This window comes from Pristiophorus japonicus, chromosome 21, assembly GCF_044704955.1.
Source record: "Pristiophorus japonicus isolate sPriJap1 chromosome 21, sPriJap1.hap1, whole genome shotgun sequence".
Taxonomy (NCBI): domain Eukaryota; kingdom Metazoa; phylum Chordata; class Chondrichthyes; family Pristiophoridae; genus Pristiophorus; species Pristiophorus japonicus.
This window is the reverse complement of record NC_091997.1, coordinates 22,113,664-22,130,937: the sequence shown is the minus strand read 5'-3', so window position 1 is coordinate 22,130,937 and position 17,274 is coordinate 22,113,664. Positions and strand designations below refer to the sequence as shown.

The 17,274-nt window shown below is 42.8% G+C and overlaps 1 protein-coding gene and 1 non-coding gene across 2 annotated transcripts in view; one reads left to right on the top strand and one right to left on the bottom strand.

Annotated features, from left to right (window-relative positions):
• spop (speckle type BTB/POZ protein) overlaps positions 1-17,274 on the bottom strand; it is a 350,668-nt gene that overhangs the window by 262,786 nt on the left and 70,608 nt on the right. The gene's annotated exons all lie outside the window — the stretch shown is intronic.
• On the top strand, positions 349-420 carry trnac-gca (transfer RNA cysteine (anticodon GCA)). Its single transcript has one exon. It is a non-coding gene; the product is annotated as a tRNA-Cys (tRNA).

The window sequence follows — 17,274 nt, the reverse complement described above, 5'->3', positions numbered from 1 at the left end:
GGGTGAATACCTGCTCTGGACTGTTACAGTTGTTAGATGCAGGCCTACTTCTAGACTGCCTGAAGAAACCGTGAATAACAGAGGCATATTCACCAGATCAACATAAAGAAAGGCAACAGACTCACAGATCCATACTGAGAAACAGGTGTACCTGTACAACATACTTCACCAGCTGCTTTAACTCCATTTTGCAGGCACATACTTTGGCCCAAACGTTATGCTTGCTAAACAAGATCACTTTTCACATGTGCACAGGGTGGAATATTATTCTTGTGCTTGCACATTACCAGTTAACTGTGAGATCTAGTTTATGATTCCCTTATCCCTCAGTCAGTAATAATCAAGTGTGGGGGTATAGCTCAGTGGTAGAGCATTTGACTGCAGATCAAGAGGTCTCTGGTTCAAATCCAGGTGCCCCCTGCCATTTTTTTACCGGAGATGAGGGGGGTTACCTTATGATGATAGGTTGAGTAGACTGGGTCTTTACTCGTTGGAGTTCAGAAGGATGAGGGGTGATCTTATAGAAATATTTAAAATAATGAAAGGGATAGACAAGATAGAGGCAGAGAGGTTGTTTCCCCTGGTCGGGGAGACTAGAACTAGGGGGCACAGCCTCAAAATACAGGGAGCCAATTTAAAACCAAGTTGAGAAGGAATTTCTTCTCCCAGAGGGTTGTGAATCTGTGGAATTCTCTGCCCAAGGAAGCAGTTGAGGCTAGCTCATTGAATGTATTCAAGTCACAGATAGATAGATTTTTAACCAATAAGGGAATTAAGGGTTATGGGGAGCGGGCAGGTAAGTGGAGCTGAGTCCACGGCCAGATCAGTCATGATCTTGTTGAATGGCGGAGTAGGCTCGAGGGGCTAGATGGCCTACTCCTGTTCCTAATTCTTATGTTCTTATTACTTCAATCGCAACCATGTTAGCACTGCCCAAACTCATGTCACTTCGGATTCTTTCCTGGAGGGAGAGGGCAAGGAACTCTCATCCAGTCCGTCTAAACAAGGTTTGAACACTGGTGCCAGAGACGAGTTCTTAGTTTTCTCTATGGGATTAAAAATGAAATGCTTCGCTATTTCAGTGTCGGCAGCAAGCACTCCTCGGTCAGGTTTCACGCAGAGTAGATGTTCTTCCGAATAGCTAAGTTTTACCCCAACCTCAAAAAAGGGCAACCTTAACTGCATCAGTGTGACACATTCCATCCCCCTGTACTAGTCACCCTTATACTCACGAGGAACTGGGTTCAGATGGCCCAAATTCCCTTTCTGTAGCTATGGACTGTACTAAAATCAAGTCCCAGCTAATATTTTTCTTTAATTTATTCCTGGGATGTGGGCGTCGCTGGCAAGGCCAGCATTTATTGCCCATCCCTAATTGCCCTTGAAAAGACAACGGTGAGCAGTTTTCTTGAACCGCTACAGTCCTTGTGGTGAAGGTACTCCCACAGTGCTGTTAGGGAGGGAGTTCGATGATTTTGACCCAGCGGTGATGAAGGAACGGCCAATATACTTCCAAGTCAGGATGGTGTGTGACTTGGAGGGGAACATGGAGGTGGTGGTGCTCCCATGCGCCTGCTGCCCTGGTCCTGGTAGGTGGTAGAGGTCGCAGGTTTGGGAGGTGCTGTCGAAGAAGATGACTATGTCAGGCTGTTGCTTGACCAGTCTGTGGGACAGCTCTCCCAATTTTAGAACAAGTCCCCAGATGTTGGTGAGAAGGACTTTGCCGGGACGACTGGGCTGGGTGTGCCGTTGCCGTGTCCATAGGCGGTGCCGAGGTCGATGCTGGGTGGTATGTCCGGTTTTATATATATGCTGATTTACTCAGCTGCCCTGGCCGGAGTCTAAAATACTTCAGTGGGATTACCGTGGCAACACTTGGATGCTTGATGAAAAATATACTCGTTTTTTTTATACTAGTAACTTTCCTTTTATCTATTTGCGGAAATGTTGATATGAGCTGAACAGCCACCGGTCCTGCCTAACCGAGAGAGTGTGTGATGCAGTCAAAAGACTGCAGCACAAGTTGGTGTCATTTTTATTACAGGCCTGACTAGCCTTCTGCAATAGAATTTCCTCGCAACTCAACTAATTATTGCTCAGCTTCCATAAAATATATTTCCTGTCAGCAGAAACAGCTGCTGTTGCTGATTTGGGTGAACATTTAACACGCGGTTAATTCTTTACAGTTTGCATGCATTTTGGTTTCTATTAAAGATTGTGGACCTCTGAGGGAAAACTGCACAGCAATAGAGAGAGATGTGTGACGCCAGTCTCTAGCACTCCCTGCTGCCTCACTGCATGCCTATGCTGAGAAAGGCTCTGTCAAGCAATCGTTTCAAAAAGAAAATGAGTGGTTGTGTTTTCTAAAAAAAAAATTGTTTTGCAAGTGCCATTGAAGTAATGTCATTGCAATCTCCATACAGATGAATTACTTTTTTATAAGCGTATTCATTATATTTTCTCAGTCCCATTTCGCTGTTTTGCCTCAGTGGAAATAAAATTCACGGGGGGAGGGGGGGGAGGGATGTATTATAAGCGTGGCAACTCAAATGTGTTTTTTTTTACACAAAGGGTGTATTTGTGATTATGTGACACTGGATGGCGATCAGATCTTTCCCCCATGTCCCACCTTTGTGATTACATCAACGGTGACAAAAACTCTGTGCCCAGCAATTATTACAACTTGCAATGAGACGTGTCAACAGCTCACAGGATACATTCTGTATCGTGGGAAGCAATTGGCGATCAAACCAATCACAGGACCGCTGGCTGCAGCTTCCCCGGGTGTCAGGGACAGTGTGCCTGATTAGAATCTCTCACTAGGTTTGGTGGATTAACAGTTTTCGATCACTCTTAAAATAGCCAGAATAATTCCTTCGTGGATGGACATTTTACAGAGCCCAGCATTGCAATAGCTGCGACATATGTCATTTTCTTCAGCTTCTGTAAGGCTGAACTTTGGGGAAATAGGAAGGCTTGGACGATGACATTACGTGCAATGTATTTCTCTGTTTAAAGCAAAAACCATGATGTCTCCTATCTGTGTGGAGACGACCTTATTGTTCTTCTGTAGTTTGGTACTTGTGGAAATCTAACATTCATGGTCTCTGCTCTCCTCCCAAGGCACTTAGTGTCAGGGGAAGCCTGCTTGCTTCTCTGAGGATTGCCACTTGGTATTGCAAACTGGCCTGACAGCTCTGGATCAGCCACCCGGAGATGTGTGGGCCATCCTTCCAACCATGCCTCCTGCACAGATGGGGAGCAGAGTCCAAAATTGCTATTGGTCCCAGACTGAAAATACAATGTTGTACACAAATGGGACATGTGGGATAGCTCTACACAGGGAGTATTCTCCCCACATTCCTTCACTTACATGCTGAGTGGTGACATTGTACTTTTACTATATCACATCCCGCTTTGTTTCCATGCAATCACTTTGAATGATTGTCAGCGTTTTGTTCTTCCTCTGAGCAGAATATTTTCTTCTCGTCGATGTTATCCAGATGTTTCTGTATGAATTATGGGTAAATGATGTAATTCCTGACTCGTCACACCCAGTGGTTTATGTTAATCGATTTTCTGACTATATGGGATTTCACCCATATTTGAGAATAGAAATCCCGAATTGTGTTTGTTTTACCAACAAATGCCTTCCCTATAATAAGCACAAAGGCTTCTATTCCCTATTATCGAGTTGATGGTGACTGAATCAGTCAAATTTTGTTTCCAGATGTGTATTAATGAAGCCTGGACTGTCTCCCAGAATGGGCAAGACCTCCTGAAACAGATAACGGGGAGGCCCACACCGCCTGCTCCTCATTAACCGCAGGTTAAAATCACCCCCGCCCCTACAGTAACCAGGCAAGATGTGGGCATCAAATCGGGTCAGTATTAAATGAATTTATTGGAGCCATATAACTGCTTTAAACATAGAAATGTGCACTACAGAACTAGAAAACAATCATTGTAGTCCACAAGGCTGGAAGACATGTTATGGAGGGGGGAATGGGAGGGGTGGCGGATTTTAACTTCAACGCACTTATCATTCAGTCACCTCCTTTGAATGAAGTGATAAAATAACACTGATTTTAAGGATGTACAACTGAATGTCCTGATTGGACCCACCGCACTTACATTCCAAAGGAGTTCATCGAATGCTGGACAATTTCCCAAGTTTGTAAAAATCTAATTAAAAGTTATTATCTAATTACATAGAATTACACAGGATATACAGCACAGAAACAGGCCATTCGGCCCAACCAGTCCATGCCGGTGTTTATGCTCCACTCGAACCTCCTCCCGTCTTTCCTCATCTAAATCTATCAGCATAACCCTCTATTCCCTTCTCCCTCATATGCTTGTCTAGCCTCCCATTAAATGCATCGATACTATTTGCTTCAACCACTCCCTGTGGTAGCGAGTTCCACATTCTCACCACTCTTTGGGTAAAGAATTTTCTTGGTATAGTAACAGAAGGTTCCCACTATGTCTGATTTGGAGTAAGTCTGCAATTTGATTTTGTAGTTTATGTTAGATTCTGGGGGGGCTCAGCCATGTAGGTCGATGCAACAGCCTTTCCAACAGACGTCAGTTGAAAGCCAATCCACACTGATGAGATAAAGGTCTGCTTCGACTGGCTGTAAGTGTTCTCTGTGAAGTAGATTTGGAGCAATCTCGTGCAACTTCTGAGCGAACACTGCTCATTTAACTTGGCACAAGTTGACACTAGTTGTTAATGCCTCCCAGAAAGAGATCATTAGGAACGGGTAGGAGATGTTATAATGGGGATTGAGGTTTGGGTTAAATTGCCTTGGTGACACAGAATAGAAGGAGCTTTACTCTGCCGATAATTATGTTATTCCTGATCTGGCAGTAGTAAGTGTTGACACTGGGCATCCAAAATGGAAAAATGCTTGATTCGCAGGATTGACACCCCTTATCTTAATGAGCACAAAATTCCCCATAATATAGTAAGAACAGAAGATATTGTCTGCACCTATAAGAACAGAAATTCCAATCACCAAAGTCTGCAAATGAAGGCAAACACTTGTATGACCTTCCTGTTAATCTGTAGTACAAGGGAGTTAAATGTCTGTCAGTGAAATTTTACCCTGTAACGTTTCCATGGGGAATAGAGTTCGTGAGAGACAAATGAAAATAATCCCACTAACCTATTGCACACTGTTGTTTTACATCAGCTATTCCTTACGTTTGCTGGACATGGAGAGCTGAAGAACTGGATATGTCCACTGTTAAGAGATTCTCCATCGTAATCCCGAAAGTGACCCAATCTGTAACCAGAGTTATACTGGAAAGCAATAGTCACTCAGCAGTGAACGTTAGGAATTGGGTTATGGGGAGGTCAATTCTTTAACTGGCCTGAAGTGCACAGTCAGAAGGAAGATGCTGTCTGGGTGCAGCAAGCAGCCTCAATTCAGAGGATGTGCTACAATGCTCCATTCCATAGACTCACTGGGGGCCATTTTGACTCTGGCCTACAGTGTAAATCGGGCAACAATGAATCAGCTATGGAAATGAACATTGGGGGAGAAATGTGTAACAAGTAGCTGAGCAGTTTTATGCTATCACCCAAAGTCTAAATTAGCCCCACTGAATCAAGAACATCTGAATGTACAGAACCTCGTTGTGGAATATCATGCCAGAAGGACCAAGTGAGGAATGTTCTTCACAGAACATTGGCAGGGCTAAGGGGAAAGAGCGAGAGTGTGGGACTAATTGCATTGCTCTTTCAAAAAACTGGCATAGACACGATGAGCTGAATGGGATCCTTCTGTGCTGTATGATTCTAAGATAAATTGACAGTATCTTGTTTTACGCTTTTTCTTCACTCAGACAACATAGACTTGGGGCTAGAAATTTGGTTGGAGGGTTCTTAAGACGCTAATGTCGGTCAGTCGCTAAATTTAGCACTGGAAAATTTTTAGCAACGGGAACAGCAAAATTTAGTTGTTGCGCCCTGAGAGTGGGGCGGAGCACTAAGGGAAGCGTTCCACACCTCTCTCAGGGCGCTAGGCCGGGTGTACAACTGAATATCCCGTGCTAAAAAGCCGGCTTCGTAGCGCCCTGAGAGAGGCCTTCCTGCAAAAAAACATCGGAACAAAAAACACCAAAAACATTCCCTATACATTACTCACTCCAAATAAAGTTAAATCGTAAAAAAACACATCAACCACACTTACCTCATGCAGTCATTCCTTCCCTTGGCGCTCCGGGACAGCTCTGCATGCCAGCTTTCTCTGGCGGTGTCACTAGGGGGCGCTACGGGTGCAGCGCAAACCAAATTTTGCAGCCGTGTCGATACCAGGGACGTAGCACACCGGCGCGACGCTCCCAGGCGATACTCCTCAGCGCCGCCGGTACCGGCACACTGAATTTGCCGAGCGGCGCGAATGCCAGCGCTCCCGGCTGCAAACCCTTTAGCGCCCCTCACGAGAGGCGCTATCCAACTGAATTTCTCCCCCCCTTGCTTCCTACATTCTCTGTCTAACTGACCATTTGTTCTAACACACTGGACCTGAATTTATTTGCGTTTTATTCACAGGCTTGCTCCACAGTCCTTGAACATTTGTGCGTGTTTTATTGCAATGTTTTACTGAAAAATAAAGCATTTCAAATAAGCAAGGGATTTGAAGTGATTGAGGTGGCAGGTTGCTGTCCTTAGACCGACAGTGCTATCACATAAATCCTCAATTTCTCCGAATGTAGAGCATTAGAGATCACAAGCTCTGGTATTAAATAGAGGACATCTTGCTGATGACGATGAGTTATGGCATTTATTTCATAAGTATGAAAGACTCGTAACTCATGGGAGCTGTAGGCATAAATGAGTTATGATGGTCTTTCACACGAATAAAAGAACGTCTGGAACTCAGGTTCCCTGATGAGACGGACTATTTATACTATCGGCACAAGTAAAACCTTTAACAAGCATTAAGCACATCTTTACTTCCATATCCCATTCTCCAGCCAAGAGGATGAGCAAATGACCTGCTGTGAGTGCTCCATAGATAACTGTCCCCCGCTCTCTATAGATGTCACCCTTTAATCCGATTTTACATGGAGCACAAACGACCAAGGCTAACTCATCCGGCTTTTGAGGAATCACCAAGCTTTCTCTCAGTAGCTCGACCAATGAATTGACTTAGATCAAAGAGTTCAATGGATAAAGAATTCTGGGCATGAACTTGCATCCCACCATGGATTACCACACGACTTTGTGTCAGCTTGGCTCTATTGGTAGGACTCTCGTTTCGAGGTCAGGCTGTAGAATCTAGCTACCGGCCAAGGAATTGAGCACATAATCTGTACTGACACTTCAGTGCTGTACTGAGTGAGTGCTGCATGGCAGATGATGGATGCAATGCATACTCACAGGTATATACATTATAATGGGTTCTTCAGAATAGATGTTCACCTGAGGACCCAAGTAGATGGTAAAGGTTCCATGGAAATATTTAATGCAGAGCAGGAAGTTCTCCCAATGTCCTAACTAACAATGTTTCCGTCAACTAACACCACCAAAAGCAGATTAGCTTAGTTGGTTAAGAGAAGAATTTTAGTCGTTCATCTTATTGTTGTTTGTGGAATCTTGTGCACAAAAGGGCTGCCATGTTTACTTACATGATAACATTGACTGAGCTAGATTTGTGTCAGGTAGAGGTATCAAGGGATATGAAGCAAAGGCAAGTAAATGGAGTTGAGGTGCAGAACAGCCATGATCTAATTGAATGGCAGAGCAAGCTCGAGGGGCCGAATGGCCGACTCCTGTTTATATGTTCCCAGAACTAATCTGTTTTCTGTGAAACATTTTGGAATGTCCTGCATTATTTTACTAACCACATGAAAAACGTTCTGTATATATTTACCAAAAAGCAAATTTGTTCTTTCTCTTTAATATGAAACTTAATCCTAACATACTGTAATCTCTAGTCCCAGACACTCCAAATTGGGATGCTATTGCGCAAGCATTGATGCAACTTTTGGAATTTCCCTTGACATTATTTTAATTGTGGCACTAATCTATTTTTAAGTATTTTATTTATAATAATTGGGTAAACAGCTCCATTTAAATGGCAGAGAGAGGAATGTTGGACGGTAATTTCAGAACCTTTAAGATGTTTGATTTTGTGTGAAAAATAGTGCACCGAACAGAACAAGTTGCTGAAAAGGGGGACAAAAATGTGATCTTTGTTCTTCAGAGTTACTTCCTCAGCTATGAATTATCAGCTCTGATTTGCATTAGAATAAAATATTGATCCAAAAGGCAGTAAAGTTACCAATCACGTCCACGGAATAGCAGCTTTTATTGAGTGTCACTATTACTGCCTCTATCCCAAGGGAGGATTATTAGATTTAGTGATGAATTTCCAGCGAGTAATCAACAAAGGACTAATTATGCAATGCTGAAAGCCCTAGCCGTGACCCGTGCCTCCTTTGCATACAGCTTCCCTCCTGCGAGTGCACTGATTGTGCAAAAAGACCACAAATAGCATGTTGTCGTTCCTACTCTGTCAGTTGGCTCCTGTCTGAGATGTAACATTCCCAACAAGAATTGTCTGAGAAAATCTATAAAATGAACGTGGGCATTTATTAAATGCTACAAAAGCAGTGAAATGTTTTTTTTATGGTTGTCAAAGTTGCATTATTAGCACTGCAAAAAGCACAAGGTAGATTGAATGGAAAAGACTTTTTAGTCCAATTAATCTCATCGAGCTCTAATACCCACCTAACCTTCCCGTCACAGAAACTTCCTTAAATTCATTCAGTCCTGGCCTCAACCACCGTTCCTGCTCGACCATTCTAGCTGGAGATTACTCTTCGCATAAAGAATTCAACCAAGAACAGTTTTTAGTTAAAGAAATGAATGCTTGTAAACTCAACAACAAAACTTGTATTTATATAGCGCCTTTAACATAGTGAATCGTCCCGGGGCACTTCACAGGAATATTATGAGATAAGAAATTTGACACCGAGCCGCATATGTAGAAATTAGCGCAGGTGACCAAAAGCTTGGTCAAAGAGGTAGGTTTTAAGGAGCGTCTTGAAGGAGGAAAGAGAGGTAGAGAGGCAGAGAGGTTTAGGCAGGGAATTCCAGAGCTTGGGGCCTAGGCAACAGAAGGCACGACCACCAATGATCAAGCGATTATAATCAGGGATGCTCAAGAGGCACAGTTAGAGGAGCGCAGATATCTCGGGGCAGGGGGGCTAGTTGTGGGGCTGGAGAAGATTAGAGATAGGGAGGGGTGAGGCCATGCAGGGATTTGAAAATAAATATGAGAATTTTGAAATCGAGGCATTGCTTAAATCCTAGGTAACTTGTAGTTAAGTATTGATACACTTGTAGATAAATGCTGTCCCAATTTGATTTTGTCTGTATCATACAATTATATTTTGTCTCAATGATCTAAAATTGTTCTGAAGAACTCCTGCCCATACCTCAACACCATTTGTTCCCTATCTCTTGTCTAACAAAAATCTATCGACATAAGTCTTGAAAATTACAATTGACCCAGCATTTACAGTCATTTGGTTACAGCACTCCAGATTTCCACTATCCTTTGCAGGAACAATTGCTTCTGATTTCACTCCTAAAAGGTCCAGCTCTAATTTTAAGATCACGTCCTATTGTTCTGGATATCCCCACCAGAGGAATTTGTTTCTCTGTACCTATCCTTTTAAATCCCTTTGTCATTTTACACACCTTGATAAGACCACCCCTCAACCTTCAAAACTCAAGGGAATGTAAGTCAAGTTTGTGCAGCCTAACTTCATAATTGAAACCTTTAAGTCCCAGCATCACAATGATGAGTCTGTGCTGTACTCTTTCCGAGGATAATATATCCATGCTGAGATATGGTGCCCAAAACTGAACGGTTTACTCCAGATGGGGTCTGACCAAGGCTCTGTCCAATTGAAGCATCAATTCCTCCCTTTTGCATTCCAACCAATTTAAGGTAAAGGCCAGCATCCTATTAAACTTTTTGATTACTTGTGGTACCTGTGAACTAGCTTTTAGTGATTTGTGTACATGAACCATCTAAATCCCTTTGTTGCTCCACAGTTCCTAGTCTCTCAATATTGAGAAAATATTCCGATTTGTCTTACCCACGTGGAAATCCATCTGCCATAGTTTTGCCTGTTCACTTAGTCCACGTGCCTTTGTATCTTCCTGCTGCCATTCACGCAACTTAATATGCTTTCTCACTTAAGTGTCATCTGCAAACTTGGATAAACAACTCACTATTCCTTCATCCAAGTCATTAATATATATGCTACGCTAGTTTATATTTTACAGCCAAGGCCCCAGTCCAGATCCCTTGGGAACGCCAGTTGTCACTGTTATATATGTAAACTTGTATTTACTCTGTACAGCCACCAGAGGGCTCATCCCCTGGAGTCCCAAGGGATCCCATAATCCCTTGGGAGCACAGGTAGTTAAGGAGGCCTCACAGGTTGGAGAGGCACTCTGGAGACCTGCAATAAAAGACTATGGTCACACTTTACTTTGAGCTCACAGTTTTCAGTCTGACTCTTTCTCCATATATAACAGTCACACCTCTCCAATCAGAGAACGAACCCTTTACCCGACTGTCTTCCACTGCCCAAACAATTATTGGCCCATGTCTCAACATTTGTTTGCTGACAAAAAAAACAAGTGACTTACTTCAAAAGTAGGTTATTAGCTATGAAGCACTTTGGAACATCTTGAAGATTTAAACGGTGTTAGTTATATAAATACAAGCCTTTCTTCCTACAAATAGTTCTTCCCCCTATAGAAAGAAATCCACAAGTGGCAAAATTCTCTGTCGCTCTTTTCCCCAAATAGACAAACCTTTTGCTGGTTACTTTAATACTCATTCATACTGCATCGCTGGTTTCTTTCATGTTTGGTACTTTAAATGACTTTACTGTTCAAATATTTAATTTGTTAAAAAGTTAATAAAATGACTGAAAACGTTGGTTGAAATAGGAATGTCCCCTGACATTATGTAGAACATTTATGATAAATATATAATTCACCTAATTAAATTATTCTTGTGTACGCTCATAAGAATTGATTATGATGGGAAATGAAGCAGTTGGCACTTGCAGCAATTAGAAGTGTGTGTTAAACTGGGTCAGCTCGTCAACCATTAATCAACTGAACAGGTCGCTGTAATCGGTTTTTCATGCCATTGTAAAATGATGTAAATTCTGTCATTTGCATCAATCACACAGCTGCAGTCAAGTGACAAATGATAAAATCTCATTACGAATTTGTGTTGTTACACAGGCTAAGGCTGCTTTAAATGCCACTTAACGGATTACCTTTCAAAGGAATGTCAGGTCTGAATAAAATCATAGGGGAGCTGGAAATGCACATTTTTAAAAATTCATTCTTGGGACATGAGCGTCGCTGGCAAGGCCGGCATTTATTGCCCATCCCTAGTTGCCCTTGTGAAGGCGGTGGTGAGCCACCTTCTTGAACTGCTGCAGTCCGTGTGGTGAACGTGCTCCCACAGTGACCCAGCGACAATGAAGGAACAGCAATACATTCCCAAGTCAGGGTGGTGGGTGGCTTGAAAGGGAACTTGGAGGTAGTGATGTTCCCATTCACCTGGTAGAGGTCGCGGGTTTGGGAAGTGCCGTCGAAGAAGCCTTGGCGAGTTGCTGCAGTGCATCTTGTAGACGGGACACACTGCAGCCACGGTGCACCGGTGCCCAAGTCAGGGTGGTGTGTGACGTAGAAGTGAACTTGGAGGTGATGGTGTTTCCATAAATCTGCTGCTCCTGTCCATCTCGGTAACGGCGATCACAGATTTGGGAGATGCTGCCAAAGAAGTTTTGGGGAATTGCTGCTGTGCATCTTGCAGATAGCGCTTCATGTTCAAATGGTTTCAGAAATCATTTTTTATTGTATGTGCATATGAGACCGGAGTTTATCTTACTTACTTAACATTGGATGCATTTTTGAATCTGAAAAGTCAAGTGACAATCCTTCTATGGTTTTGCTAGTTTGCTTTCTTCCTGTTTTCAATGTATTTGTCCTTCAGATGAGACATTAAACCAAGGTTCTCTCTGCCTGCTTCAGTAGATATTAAAGATTCCCTGGCACTTCTTGAAGAAGCGTAGTTAGCTCTTCTGGACTACTGGCCACAAATACCATCCAAAAGAACAGGCTAGCTGACCGCGGTATTGTGTGAAGAGGCAGATACTTCACTATTGCTGAGTATTTCCTCAACATATCTACCAATCTACGTGAGATTAGAACTTCGGGCAGTTATAAAATCTGTGAAGTCCTGTCTCAGTATGATTTGCTAGCATGTCAAGCTGGCCAAGATAGCATATTTAATATTGTATAGGAATATAGGAATGTACAGTCCACTTGGCCACTGAGAAAGATTGGATCTATTCCCACTAAACTCCTCACCAACCCAACTTTCTTTCCTGGCCCCGTTCGAGCTGATGTTGTAAAAGATCCCCTTTGCTTTGGTACTGCCCCCTTCCCTTCAAGACTACCGTCTCATGACCCACTCCTCAATAAAAAAAAACAACCCTTGATCCCTCTGTTCTTCATAACTGTCATCCCATTTCCAACCTCCCTCTCATCTTCAAGGTCCTTGAATATGTTGGCACCTCCCAGATTTATGTCCATCTCTCTTGCAATCTGCTATTTAAATCCTTTCAATCAAGTTTCTGTCCCAGAATGGCTCTAACCAAAGTTCCAAATTACCTTCTCTGTGATTGTGACCATGGTGGATTATCCCTCCTCACTGACCCCACCCCACCACACACACACAATCTCTCTGCCACCTTCAACACAATAGATCACACCATCCTGCTCCAATATTTCTCCTTTATTGTCCAGCTCAGTGGGACTGCCCTTGCTCGGTTCCACCCTTACCCAATTGATGGTAGCCAAGCATCTCTAGCAATGGCTCCACCACCACACTGTCACCTCAGGAGGCCCTCAACAATCCACTGTTGCCTCTCTCCTTCATGTACGTACTACTCCTTTGTGACAGGATCTGCAGACATGAAGTCAACTTCCACATGTAGCTGATGATAGCCAGCTTTACAGGTGCACCTACTCAGTCCTACTTGTGCATTGTCCAGTCAGGTGGACTGTAATATCCTTCAGCTAAACATTGGATCAATTGGGTCTCATCTTCAACCACTGCCACAAACTCCATACCCTCACCACAGACTACATTCCTACCACTCTCCAGGGCCTCAGCCTGAACCAGATGGCTCACAACCTTGGCATCATATTCAACTATGAGTTTCTGAGCCTAGAATCTCTCCTTCACAAACACCGCCTACTTCTGCTGAATGTTTTGCCTACACCAACATGGCTGGGCAATGGACCTCCGGCTCGCAATGAGCATGTGTTTCCTGCCTGCCATACTGGAGGCTTAAGAGGCCATCCAGAGCACCAAAAACAGGTGCTGTGCAGTCAAATTTCTAGGTCGATTACTCCAATGCTCTCCTCCCATCCTCCGCCGTCCATAAACTACAGCTTATCCAAAACTTAGCTTCCCACATCCTATCCTGCAGTAAGTCCCACTCGCCCATCATCCCTTGACAACCTCCATTGGCTCCTGGTCCTCTCTATTTACTGTAACCTTCTCCAGTGCTACAGTTTTGCTCCCTTTTGAGGTGTGCAACATGTTCAGGATTTCCTGGTGATTCGTATCTTCTATTATGTATCTCCACACAGCTAAGCTCCATGCTTTGTTGGGGGCAGAAGGTTTTCTTTCACACCAGAAAGGTCTCACCATTTCTCCATTGCAGACTCCACTGGGACAGTCTGTCAAGGGACCGTTACCACCATGCCTCTCACTCAATTCAGAAAAATATTCCAGGTAGCACAGCTGGACTCACAAACCCTCCATTATTAATATTGGTTTAATAAGTGAATCATCCCCTGCTTGAGATGTGTCAAAAGGTCTCTACCACAAGCGCATCACAGTTTATTTTTTGCTGTTCCCACTACACTATCGTGTCACACGAACCACTTGTTTAAAAATCACTGTATCTGACAATCTTGATAGTTTTTTTTAACTATTAAAAAAGTGTTATAAATTTTTCAAGGACAAAAGATAAGAATGCACCCTCAAAAATATGATGTTATTTTGCTGATTATAAGTATGTGGGAATTGACATTTAAATCCGTCAAACATTCTACACTGACTTTAAGTTTTCAGCTAAATCATTATGTAGAGGCCGGACCAGTGAGTCCTAATTGGACTGAAAAATTCCACTATGTCCCACAGAAAGTAAGAAAGATTGCATTTATATAGCAGCTTTCACGACCTCAACATGTCCCAAATTTACAGCCAATGAAGCACTTTTGAAGTGTAGTCACTGTTGTAATGTAGGGCGAGGAGAAGAGAAAGGACATTTTCTATGGAGTTCTGAATGGATCAGTGATGATGTGCACTATCGTTACATGATAACTCACACAAAGGAGCGGTTTTGGGAAACAAAAGAATGGGGAAACCCGCCAAAAGGATATTTTAAATAGAAACTCCTGTATTTGCAACTGGATACTTTGATGGCCCCAGTTTGCTCTCAAGTTAGTCAGCACTGATCCAAGCATTTCTGCTATATAGTTGTATTCTGCTTTTGTGGCCAAGTTGCTTAGAACAAGATTATGCATTTGTTTCACTTCTGATGAAAACCATCGGATGCCGTGGTATTTAGGAACTGCGAACAGGCAGAGGGTTATTTTGATGGCTTCTCCAAAGCACACAGCATCCTGTTGCAATTTCCTCTCTTTCCCCACTGGATCTCTGATTGTCAGCGTGGTGACGTGATCCAGTACGGAGATGCTGCAGGCACATTTACATCTCTTTTAGTAACAGCCAACCTGTCTTAACCTGTCACTGAAGAGGTACCATGGGGCTAAAGAGAAAGCGACAGAGAGCAAGACACAACTAGTTACACAGCAGGTAGTAACAGCTTGACATGTCATATATTGCAATTAGAAGTCTCTTAATGGAAAGCAGAAATTGCGCATTTTACAATTGTTTAATTAGAATGGACGTAGTTTAGCATTGTAATGCTTTTTATCTGTGTGAGTCTTGGGATCCAAGCAATTTCATTTTGAAAAATATATCAGAAGACGTCAAAAAATAGCAGAACCATTTGTGTTTTAAAACCCTCTTGCATTTTGCAGGAATTTCTTTTTGGAAGGGACAAGGAGCCTGCAGAGGCATTGTAATCCCCATCGGATTTATGTTGTGTCTAATACTGCACTCATGCTGGGTCCCAGTGCATTAGTTCAGATTCAGTGTATGAATCCACATGGCTGGGTTGAATGAAGTTTCCCACTTATGCTGTCGGCATGCTGTGAGGCAATTCATTATCTGCAAGCACTATTATAAATGTGCACAAATGGTATTGTGTATCTGTGTGCCCATAACTCTTGACCACCCCATTTGAAACAGGGCGCCCTGATATTACACAGCACCACTGCGATAGGCAGCAGTAATGTTCAACATTCTCAAGCTGGGAAAATCAGTCAATCCGTCAGTTCTGCAGAATCAAGCCCCGGATTTTGCGGTAGGAATAACTGCGAGGCCATCAGTAATCACCGTTATTAAAGTGTAAATCAGACAGCAACTTCCAGTGTCCGCACACGTGGAGTTAAACTTGCAAACCAGGAACTAGCTGTCCGAGTTGCTGCTCTAGGAGCTTTGCTATACCGGTATCTCACTGAGGGACTCACCATTGCAATACATGGAAAGGCGTGAAGTTGCAGTAATTATGTGATAGATACCCACTACACTCGCCAGAAAACGTTCGGTCTTGTCCATTCTACTGTAAGGTGTAAGTACATTTTTAACATGATAAGTTTTAATTACAGCCAAGTAATCTCTCTGGCTGAAGCATAACTTTAACAAATGCAGAATCTCATTCCTTGTGATTTTAATTATTGTTGGAGATTTAAAAAATCAAAAATGTTAATTTTTAAAAACGTTTTCTTTCTGTCACTTTTTTAATTCTCTTTCGTAATCCCATCTTTCTGTCTCTCTCTTTATTTCGCTGTCTGTATATGATTTGGCATTGAATTCAATATTCTAACTGACACTTCCTGGTTCAGACTCTGCGCTGCTCAGTAATGATTTTTCGATCTGATTGGTTAAGGAGATACACAGTGCTTGCCCTGTTCACACAGGTCCCAAACCCCTGTAGATGCACTGAAATAGCTCTCCAATCACAGCAAGTTATAGTGCAACTAGAAACTCTTTGGGGAAGTGTAAGTGTAATTAACCCAATTTCTACCCTAGCAACATATTGCAGGTAGTATGCAGTGGATGCTGGCGGCAGTAAATATGTTGAATTAACATGATGGGAAGCGGGATGTGTCTATGAATCCAGTGAATGTCTAGACTTCTGTTCCTATTCCGAATTGGACCCATTAGGGAGAAGAAGTCGAGGCAACAAGGAGCACAGAAATGATTGAAGTCACCCAATGAAAGTGTTGTGTGAATGCTTGGGTTCAGAAGAAACTGAGATCACACAACTTTACAAAGTGACTGTCTCAGCTTTATTGCCAATAATGTGACAGCAGATAGCCCAGTACTACTGATTCCTGCACATCAGCCAAGAATTACATTTGTGACTACCTCCCTCTATTGGACACATATGTAATTACATATTATCACATTCCTACAGTACAATCAATTCTTCAACACCGCCACAAGTAAGTGACAGTGAATACCTATTCAAACTATTATTCCAACTCATGGTCCTCCAGATGTTGGAATCCAATCATCCAACACAAAGTCACCCCCAAATGATATAGTTTGTACATAACAAGCTCTACTCTGCCAAAATCACCCACTATTCACAGATTGTCCTGAAGGCTCTTTTGCTCTATTACCAATCATCTCCTTAAACACCTCGCCGCTTCCTGTCGCCTCTAAAAGCCAGTGTGAGGAGTTCATGGATTTCTTCACCACCAAATTAGAGATCTTGCATTCAGTTGCCTGGGCTGCTTCCTCTTTCCCACCAAGCCAATTCTCCCCTCAGCCATCCTCCCACTTTAGCCCTGAACACAATCTCTCTTTACTTTCTCACAAATCTCTTTTATTCCCTCTCCTACTACTTTAACCCTATCCCCACGAAACACCTGACCATCCAACTTTCATTCTTGGGTCTCCTGCTAGCTGATATTGTAAAAGGTACCCTCTTCTCAGACACTGTCATCCTCTTCAAAACTGCCATTATCATCCTCCAAAGCCCACTCTCAACCCATCTGTCTCA